General features: G+C 42.0%; 1 protein-coding gene across 4 annotated transcripts in view; it reads left to right on the top strand.

Annotated features, from left to right (window-relative positions):
- Positions 1-2,519: 2,519 nt before the first annotated feature.
- Positions 2,520-9,230, top strand: part of LOC118396429 (neuronal PAS domain-containing protein 1-like) — a 101,677-nt gene continuing 94,966 nt past the window's right edge. For all 4 annotated transcript variants that reach the window (XM_052525589.1, XM_052525587.1, XM_052525591.1 and 1 more), the window contains exon 1: positions 2,520-2,726. The gene's annotated coding sequence lies outside the window, so the exon portion shown is untranslated. The remainder of the gene's footprint in view (positions 2,727-9,230) is intronic.

Genomic DNA, 9,230 nt, shown 5'->3' with positions numbered 1-9,230 from the left:
TACCAGCCAACCAGACAGCTGATGAAACTGAAGAGTATTTCTGTCTTTAATAAAGCCCATTTGTGAGGACAAATAAATTAAGATTGACTGGGCCTGGCTCCCCAGAGGGTGGGCCTATTCCCACCCATGGCTGTGCCCCTGCCCAGTCATGTGAAATCCATAGATTAGGGCCTAATAAATGTCTTTCAATTGACTGATAGGAACTGTAACTCAGTAAAATCATTGAAATTATTGCGTTTATATTTTTGCTCAGTATAGTTTGATTTTGAGTGTAAAGGACATGATTGTGGTAAACAACATCTGTTGTCATATGATGTATAAAAAAAGAAATGTCCTCCCACTGTCAACTGCGTTTATTTTCAGCAAATTTAGCATGTGTAAATATTTGTATGAATATAACGAGATTCAACAACTGAGACATAAACTGAACAAGTTCCACAGACATGTGACTAACAGAAATGGAAAAATGTGTACCTGTTACCAAATGCCTTTGGTAACAGGCAGAAAAAGTTCACTTCAATCCACGGAGGGAAAAAGGACAATGTCGGAGTCAGTGGAAGTCAGTGCCATTTAAGATGAGGGATGCTATTTTTTTTAGCATGGCCTTATTTCTATTACAACATATTGGATGTCTCCTATTCATATTCCATTCACCCAGCTCAATGTAACATCGATAGGTTTAGGTTTCGACATGATACTCAGATTTTCCCTATACCTATCATGAGGCTGCTACAACCTAGCCTAGGAATTGAAGTTTACAACATAGGTGTGTGCACAGGTCAAGATAAATATTTGAGTATTTAAGGTGACAGACAGTGACACATTCAATACCACCTTGCACACTCTTGCCTGAATCTAGCTGATCTAGGGTGCATTCATTAGTCCAACAGTTGCAAACAAAAGTTTTTATTGGACAAATTCAGGTATGTTTATCCCCGTTTAGTTCGGTTTGCTTTAAGAAAAATGTTTTTCAACAGAATTGGTGGAATGAATACACCCCTAATTACCCACAATCACAGTTCACTTTCATAGCAGCCACATACAAACACCATGATCATTTTGCTCATTGTATAAATCCTACTCGCATCTACTCGCTCTCCTCCTCTCACCTTTTCCCTTCGCTTGAGGACATCATTGCACAACACAACAGCTGTCTGTGACCAGGCAAAAAAAACTTTCCAAGCCAAAGCTTCATACCATAACTCCTAACCGCTACACACAGCCTACATCGTTGTCAACATATTAGCTAACGTCATAGTCAACATAGCTACTAGAACTAACACGTTAGTAAACCCACTACAACCATGCAGTACAGTGTACAGCAGGCAGTTTAGCAGTTACACTAGTGAGCCCTGGTGGCAATACATTTATAAAACCAAAAGCTTACCCTTGACTTAGAAGAATTCCAGTGTTGGATAGCCATAGCCAGCTAGCTTACATAACACCCCTCTCTGATGGGGCAGGGTGTTTGAGTAGGCTAAACTAGCAAGCTGCATTCGCTAGCTAAGTAAGGGAAAGTGAAAAAATGTATTTGTTCAAAAATTGTTCAAATATTGTCTTTCTCTTTGAGTCAACTACTCACCAAATTGTCTGCACTGCAGTGCTAGCTAGCTGTAGCTTTTGCTTTCAGTACTAGATTGATTCTCTGATCCTTTGATTGGGTGGAAAATATTTCAGTTCACACTGCAAGAGCTCTGATAGGTTGGAGGATGTCCTCCAGAAATGGTCATAATTACTATAATATAATAATAACCATGAGCTTTCTCGGTTTTCTTTTGAAGTCAATGTACCCAGAGGCAGATGGAAACTAGCCGTCCTCCGGCTACGCCATGATGCTACCCCAGAGAGTGCTGTTGAGGCAACAGTAGACCTTTATTGCAAAAGTGAGTTTTAATCAACATGTTGGGTCTTTTCACACCTTTCTATTTACCTTACAACTAGTCAAACTGATGCAATTTGGAAATTTTGCACAGAAAATCTTTCCAGTTTCTTGGGGGAGTTATTGCATTTTCTCCCCGGCCCCTAAACGTATCTGCTCTGAAAAAGATGACAGAAAACGTTACCAATGTCAACTAGATTGAAACATTAATTCTATTGATAAATAACATTACTCTGGTGATCAAGGGTTTACTTAGTATTTTAAAGCAACAGAGGAGAAGCTGCATGTATCTAATTATAGACAAGTTGATTAACACATAGCCCACCAAAATGTTGAAAATTATAAGCAGAAACATAGCTAAATCACGCCCCAAAAAATCCTGCACGTTCCGTCATCTTTGATTGCAGCCTACAGTGGGCCTCAGATTTTTGACTTTATAACATAGTAGCGCGGTTGCCGATGGGCTATTAGCAATTGCGGACTGCTGCGGGTGAACAAACAGCTGACCCGCACACCACAGTTATATATAGGCCTCATACCGGTCATTGGCCGAAACGCACTATGGGTCTGTGCTGCGCTTACACACGGCTACCACTAGGCGGCTTCCTTGTCACACATTCAGATTTTCTGTCCCATTGCCTCTGTGCATTAATACCAATGAGCCTGTCGTACGTGGTCCGGGGTTTGGGTGCTAACTCGGAGACAACACTTAATAATACGGCACATTGTGACCAATATAATTTAAAGCGGCCCATTTTAGATTTATAATCCTGATGTTAAACCCTGACTCGACATCTCTCACAGCATGAACCGTGAAGTTCAACCCAGGAAACTGCAAAAGCAGCAGGTAGGCCCTATGCACGGTGCTCAATCCAGAGATGTCAAACAATATTTAGCCTACTTCGGAAAGACAACAAAAACAAACGGTCATTTTATAGGGCTACGTGGGCTACCGTTGTTTTATGCCACAAGGTGTGATTGAAAAGTTCTGGTGAAAGTGGAGGAGAAAGAGAGAGATTATTGGTTCTGGTCCGGCTGCTCTTATGATCAGTCGAGGCACGTATCTCCGTTCATCCGTGTCTTTCTGGAGCTCACTTGCAGCTGCTGGGGGTATTGAATTCAGATGAGGCAGTCTCCGGCTCAAGCACTCCCATCGCTACAGGTGGAAATGATCTTATCAATAGCGCTGTCCGAGCCTGACTTGGGGCCGATCACTCTCATTGATGCATTTTGGTGCCCTCTCTCTCCCCCGAGGTAGGCATTGATTTTAATTCCGCCGATTTGGTTGCAAAACGTTTCTTAAATAGAAGCAAACATAACGAAACGGCGATGAACCTATCTGGATGTGTCCAATAGAAACTCTCGTTTTAGTTGCAAAACTAAACTCTTTTGCAAGTGTTTGGACTAGCTATTACATCATGTTGTAGCCTAAACATAATTATGTTACATTGACCTGGGTGAATGGAATATGAATGACAGTCATCCAATATGCTGTAATAGAAATATGGCCATTCTCCTTAATCCTAATCGGCACTGACTGCCACTGGAATTTGACCAGTGTCCATGACCCCTCAACCCCCATTAACGTGTAAGTCAAACCAACCATCTCACTTAAAACTGGTCATTAGGGTCCGTTCCCAGCGAGCGCTTCCAGTGCACAATACCGACATTTCCACACTGACCCAGAAAATCAATGCCTACCTTGCTCACACAGTGGGATGGAATCTTCTCTTTGTGTATGTATGTATGTATGTATGTATGTATGTATGTATGTATGTATGTATGTATGTATGTATGTATGTGTGTGTGTGTGTGTATATATGTATATGTATGTATGTATGTATGTATGTATGTATGTATGTATGTATGTATGTATGTATGTATGTATGCATGTGTGTGTGTGTGTGTGTGTGATGGGTAACAATGCTTCGTGGGTGACTGTTGTTGATGTGTGCAGAGGGTCCCTGGTTTGCGCCCGGGTATGGGCGAGGGGACGGTCTAAAGTTATACTGTTACATTGATGCTGTTGACCCGGATCACTGGTTGCTGCGGAAAAGGAGGAGGTCAAAAGGGGGGTGAGTGTAACGGATGTGAAACGCTAGCTTAGTTAGCGGTGGTGCGCGCTAAATAGTGTTTCAATTGGTGACGTCCTGCTGCTGGGTTGTTGCCCTCCTACGGTCTCCTCCACATCTCCTGATGTACTGGCTTGTCTCCTGGTAGCGCCTCCATGGTCTGGACACTACGCTGACAGACACAGCAAACCTTCTTGCCACAGCTCGCATTGATGTGTCATCCTGGATGAGCTGCATTACCTGAGCCACTTGTGTGGGTTGTAGACTCAGTCTCATGCTACCACTAGAGTGAAAGCACCGCCAGCATTCAAAAGTGACCAAAACATCAGCCAGGAAGCATAGGAACTGAGAAGTGGCCTATGGTCACCACCTGCAGAACCACTCCTTTATTGGGGGTGTCTTGCTAATTGCCTATAATTACCACCTGTTGTCTATTCCATTTGCACAACAGCATGTGAAATTTATTGTCAATCAGTGTTGCTTCCTAAGTGGACAGTCTGATTTCACAGAAGAGTGATTGACTTGGAGTTACATTGTGTTGTTTAAGTGTTCCCTTTATTTTTTTGAGCAGTGTAAGTATGTATGTATGTATGTATGTATGTATGTATGTATGTATGTATGTATGTATGTATGTATGTATGTATGTATGTATGTTATGTATGTATGTATGTATGTATGTATGTGTTCTTTTACTGCTCTTGGGATGTAATTATTGTTTGGATAACCTTATTTACTATTATGTATTTATTTTTCACTGTGCAATGCAGAGAACATGGGAGAAGAATTATAATTTAATTACCATAGTGAATTATTTTGTTTGTTTATCTGTCAATTAATCCCATAGGGGATGGGTTGCCAATTGGTGATTTGACACAAAAATGAAATGTAATTCATTCATTTACAGTTCATTTTCATAGCAGCCACTTACAGCATCCTCACTTTTCCCATTGTATAATTCCTTCGCGCATCTATGTGCTCTTCCCCTCTCAACCTTTTCCTTGAGCTGTCTCTGCGACCGGGCGAAAAAATCTCTCCAAGCCAAACCTTCATACCATAACCGCTAACCGCTACACAGCTACATCGTTGTCACCATATTAGCTAACATCATAGTCGACATAGCTAGCTACTAAAACTAACACGTTAGTAAACCCTCAATTCAATCTATGTTTACAATCACATAGTAAAGTGCACAGCAAGCAATTTAGCAGCTATACCAGCGGGCCCCGGTGGCAATAAATTAATAAAACCGAAAGCTTACCTTGACTTGGAGGAGTTGTAGAGTTGGATAGCCTTAGCCCGCTAGCTAACATAAATACAATTCCAATCTGTTTGAATCAGGTTGTTGAGTAGGAATTAGCTAGCTAATCAAGTGAAAGGTAAACTAAAATGCAATTATTACTCTCTGCTGATTCTACCTTAATTTTTTAACAAATTAATTTGTTCAAAACTGATCAACTATTGTTTTTCTCGTTGAGTCAACTACTCACCACACTTTTTACACTGCCGTGCTAGCTGGCTGTAGCTTATGCTTTCAGTGCTAGATTTACTCTCTGATCCTTTGATTGGATGGACAACAAGTCAGTTCATGCTGCAAGAGCTCTGATAGGTTAGAGGACATCCTCCGGAAGTCGTCAAAATTACTGTGTAAGTTTACGGAAGGGTGTGAGAACCATGACCGTCCTAGGTTTTGTATTGAAGTCAATGTATCCATAAGAGGACGGAAAATAGCTGTCCTCTGGCAACACCAAGGTGCTACCCTTGAGGGTCCTGTTGAGACTACTGTAGAACTTTGTTGCAGAACAGTGTGTTTTAATCAGTTATTTGGTGACGTGAATATATTTAGTATTGTTTTATGTAAAAAATAATATATATATATATATATATATCTTTTTTTGTTTAAATGTAAAAAAAAAATGGAATTCACTGATTAGGATGGTCCTCCCTTCCTCCTCCGAGGAGCCTCCACTGTTTTATAATAGGTCAATGACGTCATGTGTAAAATGTGCAACTGGAACGGAACATAATAGTAAAGAGCAATAGCGACTGCTGATAGTTACGTTCATGTCATGAGGAGGGAGAGTGAAGATGATAATGTGAAAATAAACCATTAAGTCCAACTGATACCAGGGCCACCTTTAGGGGTCAGTGGTCCATCAAAACGGGTGGCTGGCCTAACTGTCGTGTGCCGTGAATTAGTTGGCCCCAACATGTGCGCTGATTGCATTTTCCTGAAGTGGAAAAAATGCAAATAATAAATGCATGAGCTACAGTACGTGCTTGTTTTTTGCTTGATTAATTATGCTGTTTAATTCTAGGTCCACCAAGCTCTGCCATAATTTCCCCATGGTCTTCTACTGTTCCTTCTCCGTCTCTCTCCTCTTCTCCATTCCGAAATCAATCATGGCTCCAACCGTGCCCACCCAGGGGAGAGCGGCGTGAAAGCGAATGAGCTGACCGATCATGAGAAAAATAGTTTCTACACACAGATAGACAGAAAATGACCTGGCTCATCATGTTGTGTGGCAACATAATGGCATCTGTGGTTCTCATAAAGTCATAACAAACACAGCCTTGTATCTTTATCCACACCTTACCTCAAGTCATGGAAAAAGCATTATGTGGGAGACACAGAGTGCCACTCACATCAACCTGACCCTACCATTCCCAGGCTGGCCGCCCCTCATGCTGCCTGCTGACAGTTTCAAGTTTGCATTTTCCTCTCTTCCCGACTCTCTTTTCTCCCCCCTGATTCTCCCCTCTCATCCTGACTCTCCCCTCTCTCCCCCTGACTCTCCCCCTGGTTCTCCCCTCTGGCTCTCCCAGGTCTCTCCTGAGAGTACTGTTCAGATCCAGGCCTCTGAGCCCCAAAGCCGGTCCTAATCCTCCCAATCGATCACCCTGAGAATTTCCTCTAGGGCACAGCAGGCCTCCACTCCACAGCGAACACACTCTCCGACCCTACCGCTTGCTCCCAGAAAGTGAAAGTAAGGGTGAGAAAGAGAGGGGAGGGGGAGAAAGGTATAGAGGAAGGGAGAGAGAGAGCGGTAAAGGGACCATCTGTGAATATGAGTCTTGCAGATGTTTTAAATTCCTGTGTCTTTTGAACTGACCTTTCCTCTGTCTCGTGACTCTTTGGATCATTGTCCCCCACGATGAAATTGGGGAAGGGACTGTGGCTCTCCATCCAGTCGTCCATCTGTCTCCGATATCTCAGAAGCACTGGCCTAATTTTGACGTAACTCGGGTGAATGATGAGTCTTGCCATAGCGATCCGGCATTTACAAAATGACACTGATTCTCCCAAGGCGGGAGCTATAGTAATTAACTGAAATGTGTTAGTCACACACAATATCTCAATTGGCCCAAGGGGGGGATGTTGCATCATTTGCGAGGGACGACATGTTTATTGTTGCCTTGTTTAATATTGTGACATTGGAACAGTCACTGTACCTTTCCTGGCAGGTACGGATGGTGACTTGCGTTTATCTATAGTTGTGATCAGAGTCTCTCCTCTTCCAGGATTCTGTCTGCAACAGATTCACACAGTAACCACTGGCAACCGATATTAGCATCTTCAGCTGTGTGAGGTAGGCCGTCGCGCTGGAGTGAGGAGGCAGACAATGATGGTAGCCTACGGTTTGATTGCCCAGGATGTTGCTTTCATTAACAGTGAATTTGAAGATGTAAAGCCAGGCAAAACTGTATTCAGTATAGGCCTGTTCGACAAAAATAACAAGCAGGATGATGAAAGGGACATAAACTGAACCGATTCAAAATATAAGTAGGCTAGCGCTCTTTCAAAAGATGACACAAGCATCAAATATGCACCGGTATGCTGACAGTCTGGCCAAGACAGTAATGACCAGGTTTAAGTAGGACACACCTTACCCAGAATGCAACCAGAGCATACCAATTTCCTAATTAACCATAAGCAACACTAGAGCATAGGGATACAGACATGCTCTCCCTGGGAATTAGAAACATTAGCCTGACCAGCAACACTGGATAAACCTTGCACGCTCAAATGCACTTCTGTTTGCCTGTCGAACTGCAACCTGGAAACCTGACGAACCCAATTTTCGAGGGAAATATTGCTTTTTTTTCTCTTTTTTTTAACATAACCACATCGTAGCTTAGTTGTAAGCTTTAATTATCAAATTCAAGAATAGAAACCGAGTAGGAATATCTAATGGAGCCCGAACACCAAAACCAATCCGGTTAGTGAGACAATTTTATTTTCAGATGATCAATATATCAAAATAACAAAGACCCATTGCTGCAATATAATAATAATATAATAATAATATAATATATGCCATTTAGCTGACGCTTTTATCCAAAGCGACGTACAGTCATGTGTGCATACATTCTACGTATGGGTGGTCCCGGGAATTGAACCCACTACCCTGGCGTTACAAGCGCCATGCTCTACCAACTGAGCCACAGAAGGACCACTATATAACATGTATTTTCAGTAAACAGTTTTGCTTGTTTAAATTGATCAGTCACTGAAATCATAACCGTGACCAACTGTGGGCCTAGCTGTATGCACTATAAGCCCTATTCTATTTTGGGACTGGAACGTGATGTGGCATATGCATTAGAGAACAACAATAATCGGCCAAGCCGATATATCGGGGTGATATGGCCTTTCTCTATCGGCTTTTGCTGAAATTCCATCTACATAGCAAAACTACTGCTATGCCTCAAGCTCTGCACAATGCCGAGAGATGTCTAGCTGGGAAAATCAGCAGCAGCAGCAAGCTAGATCATTCTCCAACAGAAAAGTGCATTATTGAGAAATGGATGAATTGACACAGTGACTAAGGTCAGTTACAAATATTAGTTTAGTTAATTCACTAATAATAAGGCTTGTGTTGACGCGCCATGACATCCATGCAATAAGCAAGTTAGTTAGCTAGCTAAGCAGATAGCTATGTGACCTGTTAGCAATATTACAATGCCTAACCCTTTCATCTGTGGCGTTAGCTTGCTGGCTAGATAAACATAGTGCTAAGATATCAGATAGGAGCTAATAGCCAACGTAGATAGCTAACGTTAACTGCTTATCATTTTGAACGTGCACAATTTTTGGCAAAGAGCTATCTGACTTGCAGTGTAACTTTAGCTATTTACTGATGTGCTGATATGACCCCCTCCCCAATCGTATCCGTAAATTGACAGCTGATAGTTGAATTAGATGATTGTGGTAATAGGAAAAAAGGAAGTGTTTTAAAATGCCTAAATAAAGGTTGGCAATCGGTTTAGCTACCTGCGAA

Source organism: Oncorhynchus keta, chromosome 1 (assembly GCF_023373465.1).
Source record: "Oncorhynchus keta strain PuntledgeMale-10-30-2019 chromosome 1, Oket_V2, whole genome shotgun sequence".
Lineage (NCBI taxonomy): Eukaryota > Metazoa > Chordata > Actinopteri > Salmoniformes > Salmonidae > Oncorhynchus > Oncorhynchus keta.
The sequence above is the reverse complement of the archived record's forward strand: the minus strand, read 5'-3'. Positions and strand labels throughout refer to the sequence as shown.